Here is a 16374-nt window from a genome sequence, read left to right as displayed (position 1 = left end):
AAGCCATTATTCAGTAGACCACTTACCAGATCGTCAATATATTCTGCTAACTCCGAATCTCCATTATCACCACACCAGCTTTTGGAGTAAGTAATCTGAGTATTCATCATAAGACCATATATTATTTTAAGGGGTTGGAGTGGGAGCTAAGGTAAGTATTTAACCAAAAAAGACGAGTATTTAATGCAAGGTAAGAATGTATTGCACAGGGGAAAATATCGTTTCAGGGCCAAATTCTTTACTGAGCTCTGGCCCATTTTTGCTACTCAGTAGTACAGGAACTACCTGCTGGAGTAAAGTTATTACAGGCAATTTCTGCACTGGCTGCCTCTGCCCTCAATATAAGCAATGTAATGGGGTGGAAAGAGTGTGTGGTGGAGAAGAATTCTGTTATCCTATCATCTGCTGGCACAGGATTTGTTAGAGACCGTACACTATTAATATAAGTTAAAGAAGATTTTCAAGTACTCTAACTCTTGCAGCAGCTGGCATAATCAGCTCCTGGGATCAGGGAGCCATAACTAGATTTCTATAGCTCCCATTCCTTCCTTCTCGTGTGACAAGCTCAGCTTATTCACAGGAAAGGATCTGGCCCTTCGTGTTTCTGTTTTTCTTTATGGAGTGTGAATGCTAGAGATTACAGTTTGGAGACTTGCTTGGTTCTAGGTGGATTTAACAGTCTCTTGATAACAACCCGAGCTGGTTGAAATTGTCCAAAATTCAATTATTCAATGAAATTTTGAATTTAAATTAAAAAAATATAGAAAAAACTCAACAGCATTTTTTTTATTTTTGTTTTTGCATTTTTCAACCAGCTCTGCTACTAGTACAGACCTCTGTTTGCACTGCACAAAGCTGATGGACATCTGTTCACAAGTTCTGTTAATTTTATTACGATCAGTCAGAAAGTGAGGTAGTTAGGTTAGTGCAAAATGTGACTGCCTGACTATTAAAGATACACTACAGTTGACAGTGTATTATGCTTGAATAATGCATATTTAGAATCCGTATCCCTTGAGTATCTTGTCCATGTGTTTTAAGGTCTTATGCTCTAAAATGTGTACTTTTGGCAGGGAAACATCTCAGCTGGCAGTTTGAAGACTTTTCTGTATAATGGCAAAATGTGATTGCCCATGTTGCTGTACTTGACAGGTTCCCCAGAAATACAGGAGGAGTAAGAAGATATTCCTGGGGAATTAATGGATGACAAGGAGACATCCAGTCATGAAGAACCTCTCTGCATGAGGTTAGTAACTGCTCCACGAGCTTCCCTCCATCACAGCATGTGGAGAGAGGAAGAGGAAATATACCAAGCTATCAAAATACCACCTAAAATACACTGTGTGGTAGATGGCAAGCTGGGAAGTGGCTATTACAGGATGGAACGTTAGAAGTTCAGAGAGCTCCTTGACCAATTCTTTTAATACCCTTGGGTGTAAGTTATCTGGTCCAGCTGATTTAAAAAATGTTTAACTTCAATATTTTCTGTTGAACATCCTCCCTAGTTATTGATAGAAGAGAGGCATAAACCATTTAGAAAGTGAATAGAACAACCAATGTCAGATTAAACTTTTGCAAAGGGGATCCATGAAGGATGATCTGTCAGAAATATGACTTTGCAAAGCTTCCATCATATGTCAATTAAATTATTGTCCTGCAGGCTGAACAGTGGAATCATATTAAAAAGGGTAATAAAAATTGTAGTTTTAGAAAAAAATATTTAAAAAATTGTAACTTAAAGTTCAATTCCCAAATCCATATTTAGGTACCTTATTAAAAGTGGCCTGATTTTTCAGTGATGCTGAACAGCTACAAATCCCATCAAACATGATGAGAGCAAATCTTTTGCACCTTTGAAAATCAGACCACGGCTATTTAAGTGCATAAATATGGATTTAGAATAGAAGCTTTGTTTGTTTGTTTGTTTTTAAAAACTGTTAAGGTAAAGTTACAATAACATGTTAGCATACTATAGTGTACATTACTTATTATTTGTTCAGGATCAGGTTAATATTCAAAGAACCTAGCCAAAGATTCTGGTTTGCTGGCTTGGGAGCCCTCGTCCCCTGAGTACACTAGGAAGGGTGACCAAATTTCTAAATATCTATCTTCTCTTTGGAGCTTCTCTTGTGTATGTACTTGTTTTTTATTATTTTAATTTAGATGTGCCATGGAGCCATTAATCAGAAGGCCACTTACCAAATCTTCAGTATATTCTGCTAACTCTGAATCTCCATTATCACCAGCTTTTGGAGTAAGTAATCTGAGCTTCTCTTGGAACTTCTCTTATGTATGTACTTGATATGAAAACATTTTCATTACTATGACAGTCCATAGTTTATTATATCACAACTCCATAGGAAGAGGGTGTCATATTTCTCCAGTAATGTGCAATACAGAGTCTAGCTGCTAACAATATAATAATTAATCATCTGTTCTGTTTAAAATGCAGATCCTTTACCGGAGCAGTAAGTAAGCAGGAATGGGGACCTCTAGGAAGTTGGAATGTTATAAAATGAATCTCTTTAATAATTTCCTTCCCAAGACATCTAATTCCTGGACATACCCCACCACATGTACAAGTATATTGTCTTTTCCCCACAACTTCTCTAGCAGAGCACATCCCTATTAGCAAAAAAAAAAAAAAAGAGAGATCTTAACTGGAGTCAAATTACCAATATAGTTATATATATATATAATATATTCTTTGTGAGCTACAGAAATTGAGATGTATATTCCATTTCTCTTAGAGAGACCCACTTCTCCAGATCAATTTCTTTGTCCAAATTCCTCTCCTATCTTTTTAGAAGCTTAATTTTAGGCACACAGGTGTGAATTTTGATTTATCCATAAAAGCAGCCCTTTACATTCAACTGCTCAGCGTACCATTTCAATAAGGACTATCTCAAATGATCAATATTTCAAATAGTGTACCTGATAAATTCAGCTATCTAAAAATTTTTAAATAGAAAAAAGTTTGGCCTTTTCCCCTGTATTTCTCAAATTGGTGTATTCATAAATAAGGATTAATATTAATCTAAATTAAGATTTTTGGACAGTTTTTTAACTCAACGGAAAAGTACTACTCAGCGTTTATTAATCTTTCAATAAATTCACTGCTGCTTGAAGTCTTTGAAGATAAATTGTTATACGCCGCATAGGATTAATGATTGTCAGAACATTGACAGGGCTGTGATAAAGTTACGCCTTTTATACCCCCAGGAACTGAAGTTGAATGCAAGCATAAAAGTATATGGTTTATCTAAAACTTGGTTCATGTTATTCTAAAAATGCCTCCAATGACTTAAAATATCTTCTGACTGTAAACAAAGTCATGCCAGATTTAAATCTTCTAGCCTTGTTTTCTGAGATAAATCCCAGGTTTTTTTTTTTTAAAAGGCACAAAATTAACTGATGTACAAATTATAAATATGTGATAGTTGCCTTGAAATGAAGGTAATTTATTTAAATGCCTGGAGAGTTTTTAATTAGGAAAGAGAAACTGTGTTAAAAATTATTTCAGAAACAGGTCATGGGAAGAAAGTTATCATATGCATTTCTGGGAAAGGGATTCATTTTTCTTTTGATCAAAACAACAATGTATGTTAGAGGTGTTTAAAACTTTACCTGAGGTCTGCACTGGCAACATTCCCGATGCCAGAAGACTCCACCTAATTCGCATGAAATGTAACAGATTGCAGACTTCCTTCTGTTGCTACAGAATCATGGAGACTACAGGTACCAACATGCAATGCTCCTTGATCTGAGTGCCCTCCCCTCAGAATGAGGAGAATTATGTGCTGGTGCCTTTATTCTCCCACTGCTGTGCTTATGTATTTAAAAAAGAGACTGAATTTTAGAACTGCAGGGGCTGCATTTATTTTTCAGACTGCACTTTGTCCATCACAGATTTAAGACAAATTGACAATTAAGTATTCCTGATCTTAGACAGCTGGCTCCTCCTTTCCAAGTTATAGCATGTCACCTTGAGTACAGAAAACTCGTGTCAAATTCCTGAAAATCAAGCCTTTTTGAGTATGTATGCAGACTGCAGAATGAAAAGTTATTTTAAGACAAAAATATTCCCTTATCTACTTTTTAAAATCTTCAAAGAATGTTTCTAACCTCCTGAGGATTTTTTTTTTTTTTTCATAACCAGAATGATCTGAGAGAAAAAGAAAGAAAATGGTTGTGAAAAAGAGGGTATGTCTTCCCAAACCAATGAAGTGATTGAAAAGTCTGTCCTTATTCTCCATGGAAGTTTCCAACTCAGATGTGCTGTCAGTATCCTTGAAGTGACATTGATATGCTCAGAATAGTGAAACCGAATAAAACCTTGTAAGGTTAAATTTTCCATAAAATAAAAATCCTCAGTGCAGCACACCTCTTTTACCTTACCTATTTGAGTTAGTGCTGAATCTAAAATCAACTGTCTTTTAAATGTACACACTTTATAACTTAAAGGCTGATAATTAGTACTGAGCTAAAGTCCTGTGTACAACTGATAAATTCCAGAAAGAAAGAAAAAAAGAAAATTTTCTGTATCTTATATTCTTGTTCTCATTTGTGTAACCCAGCACTCATTTATAAAGAGACAATGTTGTCTGTAGGATAGAACAGGAATTGGGAGTTAGGCCTCCTAGTGTTCCACTCTCAGTTCTTTTATGGACTTACTGTGTAATCTTGGTAAAGTTACAGTAAAATCTTCTCTCTTTATATGGGGAGAAAAACAAAAATGAAAACACAAGACAGGAAAAGTTATTTACCAAAATCATGATGTTTCCTACGTGATTCCTCTCTACTAAGTGAGAATGGCTACTTTGTGGAAAGGGAAGAGGATTGGGCATCTTCAGGAAACTATGGGCCAAACACTGTGGATCCCAAACCAGACTCCAACTGTGCGCAACACCTTCTCTTCTGGCCTATCACATGCCCCTGTCTCTGACTAGCTCACATACTATGTTACCATTAGCTCCTCCATTCTGGGTCTGCAATGACAGAATCAGGGAGTTAACTGTCATGAGAATAGTATTTACAACTATGGCAATTTGCTGTTGAATGGACTTCTGCTGCTCCCCTGATCCACCCCTTCTACTGCTGGCTGTTTCCCTCCATCACTCATTGACTCTTCCGTGAACAGTGTGTACACAGAGGAGCTTCAGACATGCAGCTTTTGCCTGACCTTCCTATAACCCTTCCTTCCAGCAGCCCAGAAGTGTGCAGTCTCCTGTCTGCAACAGGGAAGGGACCATCTGTATCTTAAATATTATGTCCCTCAGTTTACCCAGCTGCAAAGTGGGTGTAGTGATATTTGCTTCACAGGGGTGAGGCTTTGCAGAACACATTGAGGAGCTCAGATGAAAGATTCTATATATTTAAAAAAATTTAATACTGTTTATTGTTATAGGAATTGAAGATTCCTAGTTACTGTGGATTGGTCTGTAATGATTAAATAAACCATCAGCATTCTCAGTTTGTGAGTGATTTTTTTTTTAACTCTCATTTGAAACTGTTTTGAATTTATACATCTCAGAAGTACTTCAGAGGCTATTATATATGACTGTTGCTGTCTGAGTGATGGAGTACCACTATAAATAAATTTTTACTTAATAGATAACACCATTTTCTATTGTAATATTTTACAGTGTTGTGAAATATTACCATTTACATGTAAATACGTTGGTTCCAAGTAGAAAGATTTCAAGGTAATTTATTCCAGTAACAAAACTGGATTATTGCTAAGGCAAACAAAACACCATTCTTATCAAATACCTTATACTTATAGCTAAATAACTTTTTAAAAATATATAAAATTTCCCTCTTTTGCTTCTCGACTTATTGTCCTGCTCACACACTCTTTAAAATCTTACAACTCTCACTTCTAAATCATAAAATTAATGTTTCCCACTGGTCTGAGTAAACCTTAAATTGTGTTTTTGAGGAATAAATTGACATTACTGTTGTCCGATTTCCTTAGAAATACTCAAACAATTTAAATGCTTAAATCTGAGGGCCAAATTCTATTCTTGGATGCATATGTATAACTTTCCACTAATTTCAACATGCCCGAACTCTGATTCGTCTGCAAATAATTTTCAATTTTTTTGTTGATAAATCACAGTTCAGGCAGTCAGTTCAGATAACTGATTAATACATTAAGGAGTAAGAGGCTCTCTTACTCCCTTACCCACAAAAGTGATCCCACTGGCATTGAAAGGATTACTCATGTAAGTAAGCACTACACAATCCAGCCCAAAGTGATGTGTTATCCAGGGATGTATATTGGATCATTATTTTGGGACAAACTGACATTTAATTTTCTCCAAACCAAAACACATCCAAACGTATGTAAATTTTATTTAGAAAGAAGATCTCATTAATAGAATCTGAAATCAAGTTATAGTGCCCTTTTATCAAAGATAGCACCATTTCTGATTCTGTTTCATTTATAGTTTGGAGCAGACATATTTCTCTACATGTCACATCAATGGGTGGGGGAACTTGATGGGGCCAGTGGTGAAAGGGGACAGTCTTAGCAGCAAGGGAGAGAGATACTTGCCAAGGAACAATAGGTAGATTCTCCCCCTGGGAGTCTCTGGCACCCATTGGCCAGCTGGGAGAGACGGGTGCTGATTGGTCAGCATTCCCCAACTCCCAGAATTTAACCCAGTGTGTGGGCCATGGGGACCCTCTTTTGGGATTGTTCCAGTAACCAACTGTAGCCACCCACACTGGGAATGGGAACCCAGCTGACAGATGCCGTGGGTCTAGCTTATTAACTATTTAGGGGGCCAGGAAGGAATCTTTTCTCCTATGGGTCAATTGGCAGAGGGCCGGGGTGTTTTTTGCCTTTCTCATAGCACCTTAAAGCCACAATGGGTTAAGTGGGAAGGCACTTAGTACCTAATCATGTTACCAGGCTAGAGCTATTTATTCATCACAACTTGTGGCTGCTTTCCAGTAGGGTTAGGGGAATAAAATGAATGGTTCCCAGTGATAAAAGACATGGGATTTTGGTGATAGGCCTGAGGCTCACGTGATAAGGTGAGACCTTGTGGCCTTTGCGTGCGGAGGTCCCCATCCTGCTGAACTCTCTGTCCTCCTCGTGGGGGGGGGGGGGGGGGGTGCTGGGACTCAGAGATTGCTGAGTCCATGGGGTAGGCTGAGGAGAGTCTACCCTCTGTTATGGATTTATGGTAAGGAGCCCTGTAACCCCCTCACTGGAACCAATTAAATGTCTGGTATAGGAAAGTGTGGGTGATGGGCAAGTAGAATCCCTCCCATGTGTTAAGTCTTAATAAAAGTTGTGGCCTGCTGCTTAATTCCATGCATGTGTCTGTCCTCATTTTGGTGCTGTTTTCACAGCAATGGACTATTTAATTATTTCTTGCTATTGTTAAAAAAAGGCACTATCACTTACAATTCTCTATTTTTGGAAAAAAAAAATTAAAACATTTTCTAAAGTGGCTTCAAAAAAACTTGGCCTACATTGTCAAACGTGGGTGAGCAAAGTTAAAATTAGGCATCTAAATCCATACTTCAGTGCACAAATCGGTGTCCTGACTTTCACCAGTACTGGGCACCTACAGCTCCCACTGAAGCTTTTTGGCAGCGTAGGAGTCAGTACCCATGAAAATTAGGCCACTTTAAAAAAAAAATTAATGAATTTAAACATGGATTTAGGAGTTTCTTTATTCTCCCCCATTTGAAAATATTGACCACTTAAGTTTTGTTACCTGTACAATATGCTAGAAATTACTTGTTTGCAAAAGTGAGGAAATTATGTCTGGTTATGTTTGGTTATCAGTTCAGTATTACTGATTAAGCACACTGACTTTGATTCAGATTTATGTCCAAGAAACATTTGGATGTCATGGAGAATGGAAGAAGCAGTGAGAAGTTTGCAGAGTTATGATCTGTGACAGCTTGGCCCTGGAGGAAGTTTGAACAGTAGATCTAATAGACCTTATGACAGTGTAAGAAACAGGAATTGCCGAGTTCCACTGCACCATGCCTCTGGAAAGCCCATGCCTTCCCCCCAGAATAACCCTTATATGTCCTTGTGACATCATGGACCCCATATGACACTCTGTACTTCATATTCACCACTTTTATGTGTTCATGATATATTTTGTACAAAGTATGCCTGGTGAGGTATCATTTGAAAACTCATAATTTGCTGAACATCATTTTCCTGTTAAGATGTGTGTGTAAAGAGATTTGGCTCTATGACTGTTACTGAAATATCTTGTAGTTCTGGGTAATGCCCACAAACCAATTTCTCAGAGACACACTGGCATGCCAGCGAAGTGCTAAAGGGTCATTACCTGTTTAATTGGCTATTCACCAGCAGGGCGGATGGTATAAACAAAGAATTTATATTTCCTTTCATACAGGCGTCAAACCTCATGTACACCCAAGTCATTTTTGTACATCCCAGTGGAGGAGGGGAGGGGGCGGGAATTCTCAGAGAGAGGAGGAAGGTATAAAAATAAGAGACAGTAACTTCCACATCACCTCTCCCCCTTCTTCTCTATTCATGGCAGCAAGATCGCTGGAAAGAAGCATCATTGACTTGGGAAGTGGTCCTGGCCTGAAGGTTTTCCAGCCAGTATAGACTGCAGTAGGCTTTTGGTGAGGAAAAACTACTTTCTTGCTTTTAAACCTATTAGCTTTGGTAAAGTTTAGAAATTATCTTGTGTGTTTATCCTTTTATAACCAAACCTGACTTACATGTATCTATATTTGTAATCACTTAAAATCTCTCTTTTCTCTAGTTAATAATTTTATTTTATTGTTTTGTCTAAACCAGCATGTTCTGGCTGAAGTGCTTGGGTCAACAAGCCTGGTGCATATTCATTACCCATTGTCGGAATGACAGACAATCTATGAATTTATATAGTCTAGGAGAGTCCTAAACAGTGTAAGACACACATTTCTGGGGAGCAAAGCTGGGGCTGAGGGACATGCAGGTGTCGCCTTGTATGTGCATCTGGGCATAGAATTCATGTATTCAGCTGGGGGTGACTTTACATGCTGGTGTCTGTGAATGAGCAGAGCCTGGAGAGGTTTGCTGTTAACCAGCAAAGCAACATAAAAAGCATCCCAGGCTGGAGAACTATGGAGACACAGCAGTTCAGATTGCACCTTGGGGAATGTCACATCTTTCCTTCCCTGATGGTAGGCATGGGAGGACAGCAGGCACTGGAGTTGGTAGGACTGCCTTTTCCAGTTTTCTGCTAGTGAAGAGTTCTGGTATGCAAGGGGAAAAGTGATACGTGAGCTACCGAGATGCAAAGCCATACTGCTAGATGAGAACAAGTTTTGATCTCATACAGTATTTATGGACTTCACTTGGAATAGGATGGGAATGCCACATGTCCACACACTCACTGAAGGTGTGTACAGGTGTTCCATTGTAACACTGCACATCTATACCACCATACAAAGAATGATACAGGATCCATGATTGAACAGGTGGTCTGACAATATAGCTAAAGAAGGTTAAATTGAAACCTTCATATTTACTTAGGAACCTACATATTGTGTTGGTACTTGTAACAGAAATGATTAATAATAGTAACAACACAATTTTATTATGTATCTGCAACCTTTGAAATATAGCAGGAAAAAAAGGCTTCTTTTGTGTTTAGTGTAGAAAGCAAGCATAAGGTACATGGCAGGTCAGGAGGAGAGAGATTACAGGAAGATTACAGATAACAGTTTACAAGAAACTAATGGGTTTTCTGTTATGATAATGCAAGAACACTGCAACAGATGAATAATTAGAGATGAATAAGCATGGAGAAGCCTGCATGACAATTACAATGGTGTTTTTAACAAATATTGCACCATTTTTGTCTGATTTTCATTGAAAAATCAATAGAGAAAAAATAAAAATTAAAAATAAAATAAAAATTTAGTTTTTAGGGTTTACTAAATATTCATGTGGTCCATCATAAAACAATAAATATAGTTAACTTTTTTAAAGTAAAGAATTTTCTCAGTCTGCTGTTTGATTCAGCTACTCTGTTACTTCTACCATGGAGATTCTTTGTGAATAAGTCTTCCTTTAAAAACACAACAGCTGACGTCTTAAGTCTCAGTTTTCTAGCTTTTATTGGTTTGTTATTTTTTTAAAATAATACCCTGTTCATTATACTATTCATTATCATTATTGTTGACAGTGCACTCACAATGGTTGATGCATAATGCATATGCAATGTGCTACATTTGTTGGGTTTTTTTATTTAAAAAGTTCTTTAAACAAAATAAACATTTATTTTATGTTTTCAGTGTAGTTAGGCTCAAAGCCAAGGTGAGTTTGGTACACAGAATTCCTGAGCAGAATGCTACTATAATAGGTGTTTTAAACCCAATACATTTTTTTTCCTGAATACTGTTTGTTACATTGAGGATTATGTTACTTAGTGAATAATCCTATTGACCAATGAGACTACATAAAAAGTAACGTACTACTGAACATGGGTAAGGGTATCAGAATATGGGTCAAAGTTGGCAGTATTTTCAACAGAAATACAAAGAAGGGTATAATATTATATATCCAACAGCCAGTCATGGAAAAGTCCATTATATTGACCAATGTAAATGATCTCACATCATAACCAGTATTAGGAGAAAGTATTAGGAGAAAAAAGTCCTTGGGAATCACATTTCTTATTCTTGTTCTATTTTGTGTTTATTTTTAATAAATATTTTAAAGTGAATGTTATTTAATATATTACCATGTGTCATTAAGAGATAGAAGTGGGAGGATAAAGAGATTTTGGGTGTTATGGAACAGTTTAGATTTTATAGTTATTTATAATATAAAGGAAATTACTCAAAATACAAATGGCAAAATAATCAAAGCCACCCCCTCTATGACTCAATACTTATCAACTTTCAGGGAATGTGATTATTTGCTAGTGAAGACAGGAATATTACAGACAGAAGATTCCTTAAGAATCCTACCTTCCTTCACAAGTATACTTTGTATTCTTTGATAGATTCACTATGAAAGGGTGTCAGTTCACTTAAAAATGTAAATTAAGACTTAAAAAAATACATTTTAGCAAAACAAAATGATCTGTCAGCATACTGATATCACTCCTCCATTATCACTATTGGTGAGGTTCATGGGTTAGAACACAGAGCTTGGAATTGTCTTCTTTTTTTCTATTTCCTGTTCTGTTCCTGACTCTCTGTTTGATCTTAGACAAGTAATTTAGGGCTCGGCTATACGGGGAAGTTAGTGCACACTAAACTAGGGTGTAAATTTAAAGGCTACTAACTACTCCCCACTAACTCGTTTGTGTACACTCTTACCACACACTCAGCGTGCCCTTCAACGGTTTAGTTTAGGACTAATCTACATGACCACATAATTCGTGGCAAACTGGATGTGAAATTTCCCCGCACCAGCCTGATTGTGTGCACCCTGCTGACAGCTCATCAGTGTGCTTTGACCTAGTCCTCTTTGAAACAGATCAAAGTACATTAATACACTTGAACTGTAAATGCAAGTCACCAGGGTGCACACAGACAGTTCATCTGTGGCAGGCTACAGCAAGATAGGTTCACACCCTAGCTTGCCTCAAACTTAATGTTTATGTAGATAAGCCCTTAGTATACTTCCAAAGTGTATTAAGCTAATTCATTCAAAAGCACTTTTTGTGCACAGTGTTTTCCACACAGGGAGACAATGAGGAGTAGCTAGTGCACACCAGATACTGTGTGCTTTTCCCATGTAGACAAACTCTTGTGCCATAGTTTTCTGACCTGTAAAACTGGCATAATACATACCTCACAAGATTGTTATGAGACTTAACTACTGGTTTAAAGTGACTTGAGAGTCTTAGACAAAGTCATTATAAAAAAGACAATGTGAGATTATTAACATCAAAATAGTTGTGTGTCAAATGAATTGGAGATTTGACCCCTAGCAGTGCAATATTTGGCCCTAGGGCATCGGCATCATAGGAAATGCTAAAACATGGTTTGATTTAACCACAAATGCAACATATATATATATAGTAACTGTCAACTGTATCATGACAAGACCACAGTTAAAGGTATCTAAGAGTATATCTGCACTAGCAACTGTGCATGTTTACACATGTTATTGTGCCATAACCACCCTATTGTCCACACCTAATCCACTGAAGTACAAGTCTGAAGGTGAGTAGAGGATGAGTTAGCTAACATGCCTGAGGGATATGGGTAAGTACACGACTTAGGTTGTGGCACAGCCTCATATCCAAGCCAATTTGCAGTGTGATGCGGGCAAGGGCTGTGTACCAGAACTAGAGTTTCAATAGTCCTCCACCACCATTCCCACAATGCACTGAATCCTCTTCTTCTGCACCCTTAAGCAATTTATGAAGGTCCTTGTCTCCCATTTTCACCACTAATAGGGAGCTGCACTGACCACATCAAAAAAGCTTTCCAATGCACTCTTTTGATCAATACAGGTGAAAATGGATCCTGCTCTGAAAGCAAGTTGCATGGCCCACTGGCCACACCTCGATGCTGATCAAGGTATGGTCAGAGTACACTGTCCTTCATGACTTTTTCTGAAGTGGCAGGAACATACAGCTCTCCTGGGAAGTTTCACAGACATTGGAGCAGGCAGGCATTCAGCAGACTCCAGCCCAGTGCTGGGAATGCCTCGAGTACTTGAGGCTCTTCTGCGATAAGGCCAAATGCTCCAACAGTTGCTCCAGGAGGACTTGTCGTACATCCTCCTTCTTCGAGGAGACTGACCCAGTGCTGTCAAGAGCTCCCAGTACAGAGCACATCGATGTGCGGTTGAAGAACATACATTGCTGTGTCTTTCTGAGTTTGAACTTCAGTGCTGAATCCACATCATACCAAACTCCCCCAACTTTTCCTCACTTCATCCAGCTCCCTCCTACATTCCACTCCAACATTACATGGTGCCCAAGCAAAGACTCGGCTATAAATCAATGATTTTATTGATTTCTGTTGAACCATTTTTATCCATTTGGCTAAAGTTATTTCTTAAAAACAGATTATTAAGGAAAAATCATTGTGCCCCTGTGTCTGTGCATTTCTTGGCCAGCAGTCAGGCAGCATTGGTTTTGGGGCTGCCTGGGTTAGAAAGATCACAATTGGGGATTGAGGAAAATTGATAGTTGGTTGTCTAAAATTAGCAACAGCTGTCTTTTGTCCCTTTGAAATTACAGCGTTTGTGCTTCTACCTCTCCACCCCTAATCTTACTGTCCCCTTAAATGGGAACCATAAGGAATGGGGCGGAACAGGAAGCTGGTGCGGGTTAGGCCCAGGAATGGAAAGGGAATAGAACACAATTATAGGACTGACAAAAGGAAGAAAGGAGAACAGCAGGATACAGACCATGGACTTCAGAAAAGCGGACTTTGACTCCCTCAGGGAACTGATGGGCAGGATTCCCTGGGAGGCCAATATGAGGGGGAAAGGAACCGAAGAGAGCTGGCTTTATTTTAAAGAGACCTTATTGAGGGCACAGGAGCAAACCATCCTGATGAGCAGAAAGAATAGCAAATATGGTAGGCGTCCAGCTTGGCTTAACAAAGAAGTCTTTGGCGAACTTAAACGCAAAAAAGAAGCTTACAAGAAGTGGAAGCTTGGTCAGATGACTAAGGAGGATTATAAAAATACTGCTTGAACATGCAGGAATGAAATCAGGAAGGCCAAAGCACAATTGGAGTTGCAGCTAGCAAGGGACGTGAAGGGGAACAAGAAGGGTTTCTACAGGTATGTTGCCAACAAGAGGAAGATTAGGGAAAGTGTGGGCCCCTTAGAGAATGAGGGAGGCGACCTAGTGACAGAGGATGTGGAGAAAGCTGAGTACTCAATGCCTTTTTTGTCTCTGTCTTCACAGACAAGATCAGATCCCAGACTACTGTACTGGGTGGCACAGAATGGGAAGGAGGCGAACATCCTGCAGTGCTGAAGAAACAGGTCCAAGACTATTTAGAAAGATTGGACATACACAAGTCCATGGGGCCAGATGCAATGCACCCAAGGGTGCTGAGGGAGTTGGCTGAGGTGATTTCAGAGCCATTGGCTATTATCTTTGAAAGCTCGTGGGAACAGGGGGAGGTCCCTGAGGACTGGAAAAAAGCAAATATAGTGCCCATCTTCAAAAAAGGGAGGAAAGAGGATCCGGGGAACTACAGAATGGTCAGCCTCACTTCAATCCCTGGAAAAATCATGGAGCAGGTCCTTAAGGAATCCATTTTAAGGCACTTGGAAGAGAGGAAGGTGATCAGGAACAGTCAACACAGATTCACCAAGGGAAAGTCATGCGTGACCAACCTGATTGCTTTCTATGATGAGGTGACTGGCTCTGTGGATGTAGGGAAGGCGGTGGATGTGATATACATTGACTTCAGCAAAGCTTTTGATACGGTCTGTCACAGTATTCTTATCAGCAAGTTAAAGAAGTATGGGTTGGATGAATGGACTATAAAATGGATAGAGAACTGGCTAGAGCATAGGGCTCAACGAGTAGTGATCAAGGGCTCCATGTCTAGCTGGCAACCGGTCACAAGCGGAGTGCCCCAGGGGTTGGTTCTGGGGCCGGTTTTGTTCAACATCTTCATTAACGATCTAGAGGATGGGGTAGATTGCACCCTCAGCAAGTTTGCGGATGACACTAAGCTGTGGGGAGTGGTAGATATCCTGGAAGGTAGGGATATGATATAGAGTGACCTAAACAAACTGGAGGATTGGGCCAAAAGTAATCTAATGAGGTTCAACAAAGAAAAGTGCAGAGTCCTCCACTTAGGAAGGAAGAATCCCATGCACAGCTATAGACTGGGGACCGACGAGCTAGGCAGCAGCTCTGCAGAAAAGGACCTGGGGGTAACAGTGGATAAAAAGCTGGATATGAGTCAGCAGTGTGCCCTGGTTGTCAAGAAGGCTAATAGCATATTGGGCTGCATTAGTAGGAGCATTGCCAGCAGGTCACGGGAAGTGATTATTCCCCTCTATTCGGCATTGGTGAGGCCGCATTTAGAATATTGTGTCAAGTTTTGGGCCCCCCACTACAAAAAGGATGTGGACAAGTTGGAGAGAGTACAGCGGAGGGCAACAAAAGTGATTAGGGGGCTGGAGCACAGGACTTATGAGGAGAGGCTGAGGAACTGGGCTTGTTTAGTCTGCAAAAGAGAAGAATGAGGGGGTATTTGATAGCAGCCTTTAACTACCTGAAAAAGGGTTCCAGGGAGGATGGGGCTAGGCTATTCTCGGTGGTGGCAGATGACAGAACAAGGAGCAACGGTCTCAAGTTGCAGGGGGAGAGGTCTAGGTTGGACATTAGGAAAAAGTTTTTCACTAGGAGGGTGGTGAAGCACTAGAATGGGTTACCTAGAGAGGTGGTGGAATCTTCATCTTTAGAGGTTTTTAAGCTGAGGCTTGACAAAGCCCTGGCTGGGATGATATAGCTGAGGTTAGTCCTCCTTTGAGCAGGGAGTTGGACTAGATGAGCTCCTGAGGTCCCTTCCAACTCTAATATTCTATGATTCTATGACTCTTTGGTTTTGTGAGGAAAAGTTAGTCACAGCAGTCCTTTCTCCTTTGGTAGATTACAAAATTACACCATCCCCATCCCTGGTGTATGACCTCTCCGTGCACCGAGACAGGCTGCTCGAGTCAGGGGAAATAGGGGCGGGAGAAAGTCTGGTGGCTGGATAAACACAGCTAGATGTCTCTTTACAGTGGAAAGGTGAGGGGCTTGCATGCTGAACTGGAACTTCAGAGAACCAAATAAAGTTGTTGTGTGTCTCTTTCTTTCCCTGTCCATTTCACCATTGTTAGGCAGACACAGGGGCAGGATTTTCTTGTGATGCTGTGGGCGGGGTGGCCATTATGTAAAAGGGTTCACATCACCCTTTTCATGGAAACTCTGTATGCTGGCTGAGGATATTATCAGTTTACAGTCGAATTGCTTCCCTGTCCTGTCCATATTTCAGCAAATGTCTGGTATAGCAGAAACTCCAGCTGGGTTTGAGATTCAGCAACTGTGCAAATCTGCTTAGTTCACCTTCACAGCTGACCAAACAACTCCATTCAGCAATATGTAGATGAGTGACCATTAGCAGAAACCTCTCTGGCATAGATTGCCAGATCTCCTCCACAGGGCTGGAAAGTCACTTGTCTTTTCCATTTAGTGCCTTGAAAACTACTATATTCTCCAAATGCTGGCTAGCCTGTAAAGAAGAAATTTCAAACTGGTAACATAGCGCTTGGAAGGAACTCCCCCTCCCCTCCCACCTTGCCCTGAAACACTATGAAAAGTTTACATGTTTAAAAACATTAATATAGTTTCCAACCATTAGCAGCCCCAATCCTTCCTCAAGGGCTGC

The 16374-nt window shown here is 39.6% G+C and overlaps 1 long non-coding RNA gene across 1 annotated transcript; it reads left to right on the top strand.

Annotated features, from left to right (window-relative positions):
- Positions 1-1174: 1174 nt before the first annotated feature.
- On the top strand, positions 1175-4624 carry LOC137152204 (uncharacterized). Its single transcript, XR_010919482.1, has 3 exons — positions 1175-1246; positions 2164-2254; positions 4160-4624. It is a non-coding gene; the product is annotated as an uncharacterized lncRNA (long non-coding RNA).
- Positions 4625-16374: the final 11750 nt, after the last annotated feature.

Source organism: Emydura macquarii, unplaced genomic scaffold (assembly GCF_026122565.2).
Source record: "Emydura macquarii macquarii isolate MOO-44397 ecotype Brisbane River unplaced genomic scaffold, CSIRO-AGI_Emac_v2 contig_1146, whole genome shotgun sequence".
Classification (NCBI taxonomy): Eukaryota; Metazoa; Chordata; order Testudines; family Chelidae; genus Emydura; species Emydura macquarii.
Note: the sequence above shows the minus strand (reverse complement) of the source record. Positions and strands in the feature narration are given on the sequence as shown.